This window comes from Neofelis nebulosa, chromosome 13, assembly GCF_028018385.1.
Source record: "Neofelis nebulosa isolate mNeoNeb1 chromosome 13, mNeoNeb1.pri, whole genome shotgun sequence".
Lineage (NCBI taxonomy): Eukaryota > Metazoa > Chordata > Mammalia > Carnivora > Felidae > Neofelis > Neofelis nebulosa.
This window is the reverse complement of record NC_080794.1, coordinates 69,204,144-69,219,508: the sequence shown is the minus strand read 5'-3', so window position 1 is coordinate 69,219,508 and position 15,365 is coordinate 69,204,144. Positions and strand designations below refer to the sequence as shown.

The window sequence follows — 15,365 nt, the reverse complement described above, 5'->3', positions numbered from 1 at the left end:
CACTAGGACAAGGAAAGGGTAATTCACAGGAAAGAGATGGATAGAAAATGGGGTTCAATAAGGCACAAATCATGGAAATCTTTCAAAGTCAGTATAAAAAATTATAATTCACATGTACCGCAATAGGGAATGAAGAGCTTTGGTCAGAGGAGTGAGACAGAAGAGGCAATGACCAAGAATGGGAGTTGGACAGACAGGTAGGGGCCGACTGAAGAGGAAAACCAACCAGACAGATCCCATGTGACTGGTGCCAGCAATCAGGCAGTGACATAATGACTTCTGGTATTCCGGCAGTACCATCTATGGTCCATCTTACAAACGCTCTTTAGTCTAATGAAAGTGGGTATTTGCAACTCTGTTGCACTCTCAAATTTGAAGGATTTCTTCATTCGTTTATTCAATACATATTTTTTTAAAAATCTGTCACGTGTCAGGGAATATGCAATCTGTGGGGATACAAATGTTTAGAAACTGGTTAAAGATATGGAGCTGAAACACCGTGCCTCAAAATGTTCAGTTTAAATCCCTAAATAATTTTACCTATGAAGTTTTTGAACAAAAGATGCTTCCTTTTGTAATGCCTTGGGTTGATGTCTTTTATACCACAACCCGCAACTCAGTTGTGTTATATTGTCATGGTGCAATCTTTAGGGTTCTGTCTGATGACATTGTGGACATGAACATTTGTTGAAGCATTAATAAATGAAAGCAATATCGTCCCAGACATTCAGTTTTCTGAGAAAATGACAAACCTTGACTTTTAATAGCATATTAAAAACCACAGAAATGGGACGGAGCAGAGAGCCTTAAAAAAATGCATCATTTTGCTACTGCCATTGGTTTCACTGTGCTAATGACATGAAATTATGCCCCAAGGGTCAGTATTCATCATTGTGTTGATTTCTTCCGGAGGAGGTAGACTGCTGTAGTATGTATTAAAAAGAAAAAAAAAAAAAAAAAGAAAAAAAAATCAAGGGGGGGGGAAAAAGTAAGCCCAGATCATTAGCACGCAACAAAGAGAAGAACAAATATATGCGACTATCGAGATACTGTGTTGGTTTCATGACCCATGCTTCTAGGGATGCCATTGCCTATATTTGCAAATATAGACATGACAGGAAAAGCTGACTTCTAAGTAATTCGTGCAAAATGGTTTATTCAAGGAATGAGTCAGTGAGTACAATTGATAGGGAAAAATCTGTTACAAGATGGCCAGCAGGACTGACAGGGGAATTCCAGTCCCCACTCGAAGACTCCCCTTCCGGGTTCTTCTTCCCATCCCGCTCCCCGCATGCGCCAAATGACTACTAATACGGAACGCGGAAGTGACGGACTATAAATTGATCCCTCTGCTTATGCCTGGGCTCAGACCTCTGGAGAGTGATCTCCTCTGACCTGCCATTGTGAAATAATCTTGCCTTCCAAGATCTCCAAGTGCCGCTTGGCTCTTCTGCCAGGTGATCCAGACCAGGTTCCGTAACATTTGGTTTCCTGACCGGGAAACCGTGCTGGCCCATTGTTGCCACCGGTTTGGGAAAAAGGGCGACGTGGTGACGGAATGACGAATCGCAACGGAGAAGGCGCGCCCTGCCTGAATTTTGGCAGTCTCCCTCTCAGGGGCCTCAGGCCGGCCCCAGTCTGTCTGCCGTTCCCACTGGACTGGAGGAGACTTGGCCTGGAGGATCTGGACCTGACGTCGGATACAGGTAAGGCCTGGGGCCCCAGTTCAGTCTGGCCCACCCATAGGGGCAGAAGGGGGACCTGATCACTCCCTGGAGACTTGAGAGGTCTCACAGGTAGAAATTCCGTGGGAGGGAATGTCATAACCTCTGGTGTGTATGTTTGAGTGAATATGCGACTGGGTCTGGCTTGCCTGCCAGGTTCGATTCTGTAGCTCCATGGGCGGGCACCCTTAAGGTCCCCAGAAGCCCATGGAGTCTGAGTGGGCCTGTGATTCTGTGGTGAATGGCATACAGTCTATGGCGGCATCGGAATAGTTTCCGGTGGTAAGTCACAAAGCTGAGACCGCTATGGCTAAGTGTCATCTAGGTTCCTTTGGGACACGAACAGACGGGCATCTGACTGGTCTCCTCATTAGAGGGGTCACCCCTACCGGTCTGTCTGTCCTTTTGACTCCATCCCACGGAACATTGCAGGGTCAGGACAGAGCAAACAAGGGGTTTTTGGGAGACTATGGAATTAAGATGACACCCGGCAAGTAAGGACCCTGTGCGAGTTGGAATGGCCTACTTTTGGTGTAGGATGGCCTTCGGAGGGAACCTTAGGTGTCCCAATGGTGCACCGCATCTGGCATGTTGTTGACAGAGACCCAGGTTATCCTGATCAGTTCCCTTATATCGACTCCTGGTTAGAGATTGCACAAACCCTTCCCCCTTGGGTGCGACTTACCTGCAACAAACAGGGACACGCTAGTGTCTTAGTCGCCTCGACAAAGTGGCCCAAGGAAGGTCAACGGAAGTCCTGACCTCCACAAATTCTTGCTGGTGATCCAGAGGAAGAGCCAGTCTTACCCCGCTATATGAACCCCCCGGTATCTTAATACTCCGCCACTTTCAGTCTCCCCACCACCTCCGGACTCAGCAGATCCTCTCTCCCCCGCAGATCAGTGGCCACATTCTGCCCTCAGCCTGATTCAGGCATCCTCCAGATGCTGGTCCACACATGCTGGTACCAAGAGGCTGTCCTCCAGGGCATCTGAGCAGGGGCTAAGAGCCCATGAATATGCCCTGCAGCAAGGGGAATCCCGGGGATTATTTTGAGGGTCTCTGCGAGGCTTATACCCTGTTTGATCCGAGGCAGAAGAGAGACACGACAAAAGGACAGGGAAGGTCCAGCCGTCAAATATGGGGAGGCCCCAAACCTCTTTAGCAAGGGATCTCCTACTACAAGGAGAAAGGACATTAAAAGAATAAATATTCCAACTGGGGAAAGTCCCAGAAACCCAGCTGATATGCACAAGAACCCTGCAAAAAAGACCTCATAGGCCTAGCAGGAATAGATTCATATTGAGGGGGACCAGGCTCACTACTTCTTGGCCCCCATGAACCCATGTCAAAATAAAAGTAGGGGGCCAAACTATGACTTTTATGTGAATTTGGGGGCCACACGGTACGGCATAAATTCCTCTACCTACCTGAGTGCTCTATCCCTCTCCTCGGCCAGGATATACTCTCAAAACTGGGGGCCCAAATAACCTTTGAGCCAATGGGACGCACCAGCCTCCAATTGGACCCAAAGGGAGGCTATTCTGCACCCAAGCCCAACCAAGCGGCCCGCCAGAATTCAGGACTGCCTTTCCCACTGTATGGGCCGAGGACAACCCTCCCCACCCCCACCGGACTTGCCCGCAACCAGGCCCCAGTCATTGTAGAGTTAATCCCAGGGGCTCCACCGCAGAGACAGTGGCAATACCCCCTCCCACAAGAGACAAGGGCAGGCATCCAAGAACACCTGACCAGACTCAAAGAAGCAGGCATGCTGGTTGAGTGCCAGTCACCCTGGAACACGCTGCTTTTGCCAGTAAAGAAGCCGGTAGGAAAGTACCGACCAGTTCAAGCTCCTTGCACCTGGTGGTCCCGAACATGTACACCCTCCTCACCCAGATCCCAGGCTCTTCCAGATGGTTTACCTGCCTAGACTTAAAGGATGCCTTCTTCTGCCTTCTCTTGGCGCCCCCCTCCCCCCACGGATCCAACCCTTGTTTGCCTTTGAATGGACTGAACCAGACACAGGGCATCAGATGCAACTGAGTTGGACGTGCCTCCCACAGGGGTTTAAAAACTCACCTCACCCTTTTTGGGGAGGCACTGGCTGGAGACTGCTGGCTTTCCAAGGGAGGCCACACACTGCACCCTTCTCCAGTATGTGCATGACCTCCTCCTTGCCAGCAATACCTGAGAGAATTGTGCAGAGGGAGGGCAGAAGGGCCCTCCACCAACTCCTGTCAGACTCAGAGTATCGGGTCTCATGAAAAAAGGCACAGATCTGCCAAGAGCAAGTCCGATACTTAGGCTTCCTCCTTACCCAAGGAAAATGAGCACTAGGGCCAGAGACCTCCCTACCCCAGCGCCAAACTAAGAAGGGGCTACGAAAATTCCTAGGGGCTGCGGGATTCTGCCGAATCCAGATTCCCAGATTCTCAGCACTGGCAATACCCCTCTATAATCTCTTGGTAGGGCCGGATCGAGAACCCCCTGTCTGGAAAGAGGAGGCTGAAGCCACATTCCTAGAGATAAAGTCCGCCTTGGGGCAGACACCAGCCCTTGGCCTGCCAAAGATAAAAAAGACTTTTAATCTCTGTGCATGAGAAGGTAAAGGTCATCCTCAGGGTTCTCACACAGACCGTTGGCCCTTGGCCATGGCAACAGCATACCTGTTGTAGAGGCTGGACCCGATGGTGGCAGGATGGCCACTGTGCCTTAGGGCACTAGCTAGCAGCCACAGTTCTGCTCATTAAGGAGGCAGATAAACTCACCCTGATAAGAACTAAATGTCAAGGTTCCTCATGCTGTTGTGTCTCTCATGCCTCTCTAACTCTCGGCTAACACAGTACCAGGAATCCTCTGTGAGAATCCACGGGTCACTCTTAAAACAGTATGGACACTGAACCCTGCAACTTTCCTACCTTCTGAAGGACATCAGATCATGACTGCTCTGCGGTGACAGATAAGGTATTCACAAGCTGCCCAGATCTGCTTGACCAGGCCCTACAGAACCCAGACCTCACTTTGTTCAGTGATGGTAGCAGTTTCATCACAGAGGGCATTCAAGTGACGGTATGCAGTGACATGTCTTAATCCGAGCACTCAGCTCTAGTAAAGACAAGCTCATCAACAACTCCCGGTACGCCTTTGCTACCATACACATACGTGGGGCAATCCACAAAGAGAGGGGCCTCCTCACCGCGGTAGAGACCAACAGGAACAAGGAGAAAATACTAATGCTCCTCGAGGCCTTCTGGCGTCCAAAAGAAGTTACAGTTCTACGCTGCAAAGGGCACCAGGAGCGGGACGACCCTACAGCATGAGGAAATTGTCTAGCAGACAAAGCAGCCAAGATAGCAGCTAATAAGGAGGTAGACATAGCTCCCTCCCTTATCTGCACTGAGACCCCCACCAGGAGTTCAAAGAAGAAATGGTCCCCTGTCCCCGGTTCTGCTTGCCAGCCACAATTCACAGGGATAACAGGCCTATGTTCCTGGCTGACATTATACAAACCAGCCTCAAAGCTCAGGGAAAGTAGAGCAGATGAATTGCATACTCAAGGGAACCTTAGCCAAGTTATGTCAGGAAACAGACCTCCCATGGCCGAACCTGTTGCCCCTGGCCCTCCTGCGTGTCCGTTACACATCAGGAACTCAAGGTTTCTCCCATTTTAAACTAATATATGGGAGGCCCCCTCCATGTCTAGGGAGCCTCCCAGGGAACCTGCACCAAATAGGGGATAAGGGAATAAGAGAACACAACGATATACCATTGAGAGGGCCCCAATCTCTTTAGGATCCCCTGTACGCCCCTTCTCACCAGGGGACTCGGTCTAGGTCAAAGACTGGAAAAAAGACCATGAGGTGGACTGGGCCTCATACTGTTATTCCGACCACCCCTACTGCCCTCAAGGTCACAAGTATCACTCGATGGGTCCACCACTCCAGAGTCAAGAGGGCCAATCCTGAGGAGCCCCAGAATTGAAAGACTGCCCAAATCCAATCTCAGCCCTGCTCCAGCCACACGCTGGAAGCTGGCTGGTCTACCCATGGCAGAAGCTTGAGGAATCACTGGTCCGATGAAATGAATAGACTGTCCTTACTCCTTGCCATCGGATTGGCAGAGGTTGCCCCAGAAAGCTGGGGAAACAGCGAGAGGTTCCTGCTCGCACTCCCCTTCCTCTTATGGATAGGATGTTTTGTTGGTATTGATTGCCTCTGATCTGGGCCCCATTTGTAAGAGCAGCGTGTCTTCAGTGGAAGAATCTGAGGGGTTGAAAAGCTTAAATGTGGTGTAAACCTCTATCGGTCTGCTGGTTTGCCTGCCAGTGAGAAGGTTACTAATGCCATTTTGGGAAAGTGTTTTCACTGATGTATGTGCCTCAAGCTTCAGGAAAAAGAGATTAAATCATTCTCAAGATAAAAGTTGGTGCTTAGATTAACCTTCAGCCTTAAGGCCCAGGCTAAATGAGGGATGTTGCTACCTGTCCTCCCAGGGGCAGGGATAGCCACAGGGATAGGGACTGGCATAAGGGGCATAGGCTCTTCTGTGGGACTAACGAGTGGCTGACTCCCTAGTGTCCCTACAGAGTCAAATAAGTTCCCTGGCAGGAGTTGCCCTCCAAAACAGACAGGCACTTTTGTTGGCAGGAAAGGGGACACCAACATCTTCCTTGGAGAAGAATGCTGTTACTTTGTAAAGTAGTCAGGAATGGTCACAACCAAAGTCAGGGAACTAAGGGAAAGGACGAGCCCGTAATAAATGAAGATGATGCCCTCTAATACAGCCTAGATCTGTCTAAAGGGACATTAAAGAGGGGAATGATAGGGAAAAATCTGTTATAAGATGGCCAACAGGACTGATAGGAAAATTCCAGCCCCCAACCAAAGACTCCCCTTCCAGGCTTTTCTTCCCACTCCGCTCGCTGCTCTAATGCGAATGCAGAAGTAACAGACTATAAACTGCTCCCTCTGCTTATGGGATTCAGACCTCTGGAGAGTGATCTCTTCTGAGCCCACCAAAGTAAAATAAACTTCCTGCCTTCCAAGAGCTCCAAGTGCTGCTTGGTTCTTCTGCCAGGTGGTCCAGACCAGGTTCTGTAACACAAGGAGTATTATACTTAGGGAAACTACAGTATTCTAATGGGAACATAGGAAATTAACAAAATTATCCCAGTTAAGAGTAAACAAAAGATCACAATAACAGTAGTGGAATTTTGTTGTGGTTACTGTTGGTTGTGTTCACCTGCAAGAACTCCATTTTCCTCTAATTCTTCCTGATTTGGTAAGGTCAAAAGTGAATTATTTTTGCTATAATTTGTACCTTTTCTATTCTTTTTTCCTGCACTGTTCATATATGATAAAATCAGAGGGAGAAAAGTTACAAACATGTAGTTCAACCCAAATAGTTATCACACTCTCCAGGGGGCATCTTATATGCCTTTTTTGGTTTTGTTTTTGTTTGTTTGTTTGTTTCTGCTCTATTCCATTGTCTTCTGTGGAGGCTATGGATATTCTATGTTATTTCCTTCTTTCTCTGGTCTATATCTTTGCTCACACGAACTTTCATATTTCATATTCACATACATAAGACCTAGAGAGATGGTAGTTCATTCCCCTACTTTTGATTTATTCTGTTTCCCAGGTACAAAGTAGAACTACTTCATTTCCTCTATGTTTTTACAGAGTTCACTAAGACAGTTCTTTTATTTTACTGATTTAAAAAAAAAAATTAGCCAATCTACTCAACTGTCAGACATAAATTCATGAAGATTGGATTATAAATGATCAATACTCTTCTCTTCTCAAGACCACTCTTGCTCTTTGGCATTAATTTATCGTTCTTGGACCAATTTAGTACTGCTCAACTCTCTTTTCTCTTGAGATAAGATATTTCTCAGAAGGTTACTGGATCCATTATATAAACAGTCTTCTGGAGGGCCTGCCTCACCCATCTTCAGACATGATCAGATAAATCTAAAACATTGAGAGAATATAATTTAGCTTCCTGCTTGGAAACATCCACTCTAATATATATGTGCACTGTTATTAGTTTGTGTATTTTACATTCAATATATTTTTCCATTGTTTACAAGTATCCACATGTAAAAAAAACCCACGAATAAAAATTCAATTGTCATATCATCACAGAGACTCTGAATAACATTTTTTCATATATAAGGCATTTATATAGCTAATTATGAACAGAATGAGGATCTGTTTTGTTTTGTTTTAATGTTTATTTTGAGAGAGAGTGCAAATGCACGTAAGCAGATTAGGAGCAGAGAGGGAAAGCAAAAATCCCAAGCAGGCTCCACTTGTCAGTGCAGAGCCCAACCAATGCAGGGCTCTATCCCACCAATCATGAGATCATGATGTGAGCCCGAGATCAAGAGTCAGCCGCTTAACCTATTGAGCCACCCGGGGGACCCCAAGGATCTGTTTTGGATCATTGTTACTTTCAATTTTAATATTTTAACAATTTAAACATTTAATGGTTGGATGTTTTATGACTTGAGTCCAGTTATCTTTGTATATTCCTCCATTGAGGATGTTATGGTTAATGTCTTTTTACCTAAACAGGCAATAGGGAGAACACAGAGTGATATAAGCAAAGACATCCCATTGTTGATACTTGAGCCTGGACTATGAAAGAATTTTATATCTATGATACCCTGACACAGTATTCAATCGCAAAAGTAGGTGTATGAGCCATTGTATGATAGGTCAAACCCTGATCTGTACAATGGACAGAATTATTTGCTTTGGCATCACATAGTTGCAATGTTCATATTAAAATAGCTCACATATTCTTGAATACCCATTTGCAATTCAATAATTATGGAAACTTTGTATTCCTTTAAAATTATTTTCATTTAAAAATTGAGAGCTAGGTTGAAGGTACAACTTGTTAGATGCTGTAACTAGCACTCAGTGACCCACAGTGTAGGTCTGATTTATTATGCAAATACAGAGGCAGAATAATATATTCTGTTTAATCATGCAGAATTTTTTTTTGTTTGATGGAGTGTCCAGGCACACAAATGAATATTCTATGAATCCGAAATCTACTTCAGAAAGGAAGGTATTTATAGGGGGTTGTAAGAGCAAGGTGCCAGAACTGTGATTTACAGAATATGCCTGGTCGATTTTAGAAAAACAGTTTGTCTTTAAACAACTGAATTTTATAATGAGAAAATTACCAAAAGCTTTTAGCTACTCAGGTTATTTAAGTGAAAGATGAATTTGTCCATTATGAGCTATAAAACCCATTGATTACTTGACTTGATTACTTAAATCTTGTGGCCTGAGAATCTTGTCTGACTGATATATCCCCCCTTCACCCAGAATGTATTATTGAAGAATGATTTTATGATACTGCAGCATTCAGGTAAGCACTGTTCTCTCAGAAAACATGAGGAGATAATTCACCCGGGCAAACGATAATATATTTAGAGGCCAGCAGCATTTGTTGGCAGCCATTAACCATTCCCACGCCAGTGCCAAAACTCACATCTCAAGTCTAAAACCTGAACTCAGCAGGAGAACCATGAATAATTTGGTTTTTAGCATTTTTCTCAGGGTTCAAATACCTTTCAGCAAAATTATATATATATATTTTTTTGCATGAGAACTGATACATATATCAGAGCAGAATAATTGGGAAAATGTTGACTATATGAATGAATGAATATATGTGGAGATTAGGTTCATGTGGGTTGCCTTGCAGAAGTGAGAATATTGTAAAATTTCTTTATTCTTGATGCTAACCTTGAAGGTAGGTACTATTATTCCTATTTTACAGACAAGAAATCTTCAGAGAAGCTATATAACTTTTCCAAAGACATTCAGCTGAGAAACAGCAGCATTAGTATTTCAAAACAGATTTTTCTACCTTTTTGTGTGCTCTCAAAGGAGGACCATTGGTGATTTCAGACTTGATTTTTAAAAACCGTAAGGAGAATGTCATGATAAAAGTTACAGAAGGAAACATATGTAAAAGGAAACAACCACCAGAAATTTAAAAAATTGCACTAATATATTGTTAACTGTGGACCTACCTAATTTGATGGCTGTCTTCTAGTTCATTTCAAAAATCAGATTAACGTTTATGAGTCAGTTAGTAAAGATTACAATGTTTGTTGCAATTATCCAGACTGAGCTGACTTCTTCGAGATTCCCTGCTCTCTCTACAATCCATGAGAGACTGATGAATCCTCTCAAGAAGAAAATTTTAGAGCTTATTAAAAAAAAAAAAAAAAAAGAACATAAAAGATACAATTTGCACTCAAACTGACAGATTTTAAAGTTGCATGATTTGTAATGTTTGAAGGAAGCCAAGGCCAAGATTAACTCATGATGTTCTTAAAATTATGATGGCCATCTGCCTTCCAGTATGTTAATGTAGAACCAATCTCTGAGAAGTGCTCCTCATTACTGAAATAATAATAATGTAGAGTGTTGTGCAAATTGCATTTATTTGATTGCTGCATCACTAAGAGTCTTTGATGCTTCAGGGCCATCTCTACAAAAATGTTCAGCAGTAATTTGAAACAATTCTGGCTATTTACTACATTCAGTCTTGTTCATATTCATTATTTATTTACTTTTAATTTTTAGGTAATTCTTCCAGAAGACAGTTGAATAGAGAAATCATTTTTGCTTTTAAAAGTTTATTAAATGGGGGCACCTGGGTGGCTCAGTCGGTTGAGTGTCCCGCTTCAGCTCAGGTCATGATCTCACAGTTTGTGGGTTCGAGCCCCCTGTTGGGCTCTGTGCTGACAGCTTAGAGTCTGGAGCCTGCTTCGAATTCTGTGTCTCCCTCTCTCTCTGCTCCTCCCCTGCTCATGCTCTGTCTCTGTCTCTCTCTCCTTCAAAAATAAAGTACCCTATTTCTACTTGAGGATGTAATTTTTTTTCTTTCTGTCGTTATCCTTAGTTGCCATGAGGATGAGAGCTGCTTTGTTCTATCTGATGGCTACTTTTCTGGTTCTGTGATTTGGGGAAGAAGGGGAACAGATTTCACAAAATCCCCTTCATGTCCTTACTTAGAATGAGGCAAAGAAGAAAAGGTACAAGAAATAGAACTCCTGTTGATGGTTCCCCAAATGGCTTTTGCCCTTGCCTTTCTTCTCTGTAGCTGTGTTATTATCAGCATTTCCTTCTTTCCACAGTACCACATGTACTGTCCTGGGGCAGCACACTCATGGGGCAACAAAGGCACAAAATGGGGCCTGTAGAGGATCCAATGGTTGGCCAAGGTAATGTACCACTAAACTTCATAGTTTATTTATTTATTTTGAAAAAGAGTGAGAATGCGAGTGGGGGAGGGGCAGAGAGAAAGGGAGAGAGAGTGGGGATCCCAACAGGCTCTTCACTGTGAGCGTGGGGCTCAAACTCATTAACCACAGATCATGAGCTGGAAGCCAGAGCCTGATGCTTAACCCACTGAACCATCCAGGCTCCCCTGTACCACTAAATTAGCCAATAGAATATGATCCCTCTGAAAGTAGAGACCACAGGTGTTTTGCATTAGTATCTCCAGTGCTCTAGCACATGGTAGGAGTCAAAAATTTTTATTTAGAGAATGAAACTGACAATCTCACTCTCTTCCCCTCTCTACACCTAAGTGTATTCTTACCAGCAATTTGTGACTCCTTATGCTTATTTAAGGGACTGAAAAATCTTCTTAGGAGGAATAACCAGTCTTCTTGGTAGTTTGTTGGAGAAGGAACACCAACGTTTGGGACAATGGGTGTTGTCAAAAATAAATAAATGCTGGGCATCTGGGGGGCTCAGTTGGTTAAGTGTCTGACTCTTAATCTCCACTCAGGTCATGATCTAACAGTTCATGGGATCAATCCCCTCATCAGTCGCTGCACTGATGGCATTGAGCCTGCTTGGGATTCTCTCTTTCCCTTTCTCTCCACCCCTCCCCCTGCTAGTGTGCTCTCTGTTGCTTGCTCTATCTCTCAAAATAAATAAATAAACATTAAAAAAAGAAAGAAACAAATTTGTTGGAGGTGTGGTGGAAGGATGGACAGAGAGAAGAATAAATTGCAGTAGATCCTTTAGCAGATGAATGAACACAATAAGAAGGGATAGCCAGAAGGGTTCAAAAGTGATCTGAAACAAATACCTATTTCAGTGACCTCATCGGGTTAGTATGAAGAGCCTGTGCTCCGAATCATAGGAAGAATAGTTATAAATACGTCAAAGAGTATTGTTGTGAGTTTGAAGCTACTAGTTCATCACATGCCTTTCCCCTCCACATTCTGAATCAGTGGGCCAGCTTTATTTCTGCCTATTTTGATTAAAAAACCTAGAAGGACGGGGCACCCGGGTGGCTCAGTTGGTTGAGCATCTGACTTCAGTTCAGGTCACAGTCTCTCAGTTTGTGAGTCTGAGCCCCACGTCGGGCTCTGTGCTGACAGCTCGGAGCCTGGAGCCTGGTTTGGATTCTGTGTCTCCCTCTCTCTCTCTCTCTCTCTGCCCCTCTGCTTCTTGTGCTCTGTCTGCGTCTTCCTCTCAAAAATAAACATTAAAACAACAACAACAACAACAACATAGCAGAAACATGAATTTAGGTTTCCTAACAGATCCTTTCTCCTCTCTAAACCTAAAAAGCAGGTGGGATGGCAGGCTGCATTTGCAGAGCACACACTCACCTGGCTGGAAGGTGACAGACAACCCCCCACCTTATCAAGCGTAGAAAGGGCAAGATCCCGAGATTCACGCAGCACAATCAGCATTTACCATATTAGCCCTGCCTGAGAGAGAAGTAAGGACAATTGGCAGTAGTAACTTTAGTGGTCTCACCAATCAAATAAATGATCCCTCTGCCAACGGGGAGAGAGAGAAGAGGGGTAGATTCTTTTTCCCCATTCTCTCTGAGCAATAGAAGTTCCTTGTATACAGGTTGGCAAGAGTGAAGGGGAAGGAAATGATTTCTGTAAATATTATCGTCTCTGTTATCATCCCTTCTCTTTCAGTGGCAAAGGATTCAACTCTCTGTGAGGATCTTAGGGGCACAGGCTCAGTGACGGCAAGACGGCAGATAATTTCACAGTGAGTAGCGCCTAGTGGGAGCTTTGGACATGATTTCTCTCTGGCTACCAGAACTCATTCTAATGACACTGGATAGTGAATTCTGGACCCTGGTTGTGTCATACTCTGAATATCCTTCCTACTAGTTTACATCTGTAGGAGCTCCTCAAACTCTGTAGGAAGTATTGCATGAAAGCATCTTATGAGATGGGTGAGTATGAAAACTCTAGAGAAATTCTCTTCAAACACTGATTCCTCTTTGGATCTCTTTTTGTAGTTCACAATAACAGCCACATTTCTATTAAATTAGAAGGGCACAAGCTACAGAATTTAATCTTAATAGTGCTTAGGTTGTTCTCTCTCTCACTCTCTCCTCCCTCTCTCTCTGTCTCTCTCTCTCCTCCCTCTCTCCCTCTCTGTCTCTCTCTCTCTCTCTCACACACACACACACATGCCCACACACACACACGCTCCCCCCCCCCCACACCACACATACAGCCAAAAAATTGTGATTGAATGATTTATAAGCCTTTCTACATAAATGTGAACTGGAGGTTACATGTGTGTGTGGAGGGGGGCTATTCTTTATAAAGAATTATTCTTTATTATGAGATACATATGACAGCAGCAGCTACAATTATAAGCCGATTAGGTAGATAATTGACAACACAAGCGTACTGTGGTTGTGTTCCTTTTGTTTCAATTGTGTTTAATACAAGTGGCATTCTGTACTGTTCACAGAGTGAGGCTTCTAATCAAGGCACAAATGATCTTCTAATTAACTGCCTTTTGTCTGATCCTCTGGAATAAAATGTAGTTTTGTTTAGGGAAATCAAGTAGGTGTCAGACTCATCCCAGACTTTATTACGGGGCTCCTCTCTTTGCTTTCCAGTGGCTTTATCATCAGAGCCACAAAATTAGTGCTTATACATTGTGAGTGCCATGCAATCACTGAGTAAATCATACCAGTATCTTTACCAACCAGGCATATTACAAAATTCTGAATTGTGACTTGGTCATATTTTCCAATTTTGTCTCCAGTGGTTTTGATTGTTATCACAATCAGCTTGTAAAATCATTTCCTAGTCATTGATTCTTATGCATGGCTGCACATTAGAATCACCTGAGAGGTTTTTAAAAACCATAAATGCCCACATTTCCACCCCAGAGTAATGTAATGAGTCTCTAGAGGTAGGAGGACCCCGTGGCAGGTGATTCTAATATGAACCAGAGTTGAGAATCACTAACGGAGACCAAAGGTCAGCTTTCTCATTTTTTTTTTTCTGTAAAGCCCAGATGGGAAATATTTTAGGCCCTATCACAACCACACAATTCTGTAATAACTAAGTAACTGCCATCCAGCAGCCATAAACAATATGTAAACAAAGGGGTATGGCTGTATCCTGGTAAAATGCTATATGCAACTGTGAAATTGTGATTTATAATAAGAAATATTTGGTCTTTGTCCTCATTTCTGTCACAGAGCTCCTGAAACTTGGAATTTTCTAAATGATGAGGGTGTTTTTTGTTATATAAATGAAGTGACTTTCTGAATGTACCTAAGGATGCCAGACATCTGGGGAGAAGTCAGGGCCTGGAGGTTGAATCAGTCACCAATGGCCTACATTTAATCACTTGTGCTTATGTAATGAAGCCTCCATAAAATCCCAAAGGGATGGGGTTTGGAGAGCTTCTGGATTCATGAAAATGAGATCTGGGGGGTGCCATGCTTGGACCCCTGGAAGCTCTGTGCCTTTTCTCCACATATAGCCTGAGGCTTCTCTCCCATCTGGCTGTTTCTGATTTACATCCTTTTATAAGAAACCATGATCTAGTAAATAAAATGTTCTTCTGAGTTCTGTCCCTCTAGCAAATTAATCAACCCCAAGGAAGGGGTCGTTGGACCCTCAGTCTATAGCTGGTGGGTCAGAAGCATAGGTAAGGACCTGAGACTGTGACTGGCATTTAAAGTGGGAAGGGAGAGGAGGTCTTGTGGGGCTGAGCACATAACCCATACAATCTGATGCTGCCTCTGGGCGAAGAGTATCAGCATTGAATTGAATTGTAGGACCCCCAGTTTATGTCAGAAAATCGCTTGGTATGGGGCCTCCTCCCATGCACACACACATTGTTATTAGGTTCCATAATTCTTTCAATAACCAAAGGCAGTGTTAAAATTCAGCTGAGTAGATTTTAAAAATCTAATTGGCTTTATTAATTGATTTCATTAATCAAGAGCATCCCATCTGTCAAGCAGAGGGAGGCACCAAGGAATTGTACAAAATGTGAGGTTTTTATAGGAAAGAGGGTGGGGCAAGGAAATAATTAACCAAAGAAAAGAAAGGATTGTTTCCGACAGGGTTGCTTTCCCTTAGGGGGAAAAGAGCAGGGCTCTTACCTTGCATATGACCTCATCTGTTGAGGTGGGTATTGGAGAGGACCCCTGTGACAAACTGCCTCTTTGGTGTGGATGAGGAAATTCTTGAACAAGCCTTTCTGGGGGAGGTTGAACTATTGAGTAGGTTAAGTACTAAGCCCCGGTTTGGTGATTTGGCCTAAATGACTCATTTTGGACCCATGCTTTTCTTTTTAACAC

At 43.9% G+C, this 15,365-nt stretch overlaps 1 long non-coding RNA gene across 1 annotated transcript; it reads left to right on the top strand.

Annotated features, from left to right (window-relative positions):
* The first annotated feature begins 10,665 nt into the window (after positions 1-10,665).
* Positions 10,666-12,852, top strand: LOC131492465 (uncharacterized). The gene is made up of 3 exons (XR_009252052.1): positions 10,666-10,794; positions 10,897-10,983; positions 12,715-12,852. It is a non-coding gene; the product is annotated as an uncharacterized LOC131492465 (long non-coding RNA).
* Positions 12,853-15,365: the final 2,513 nt, after the last annotated feature.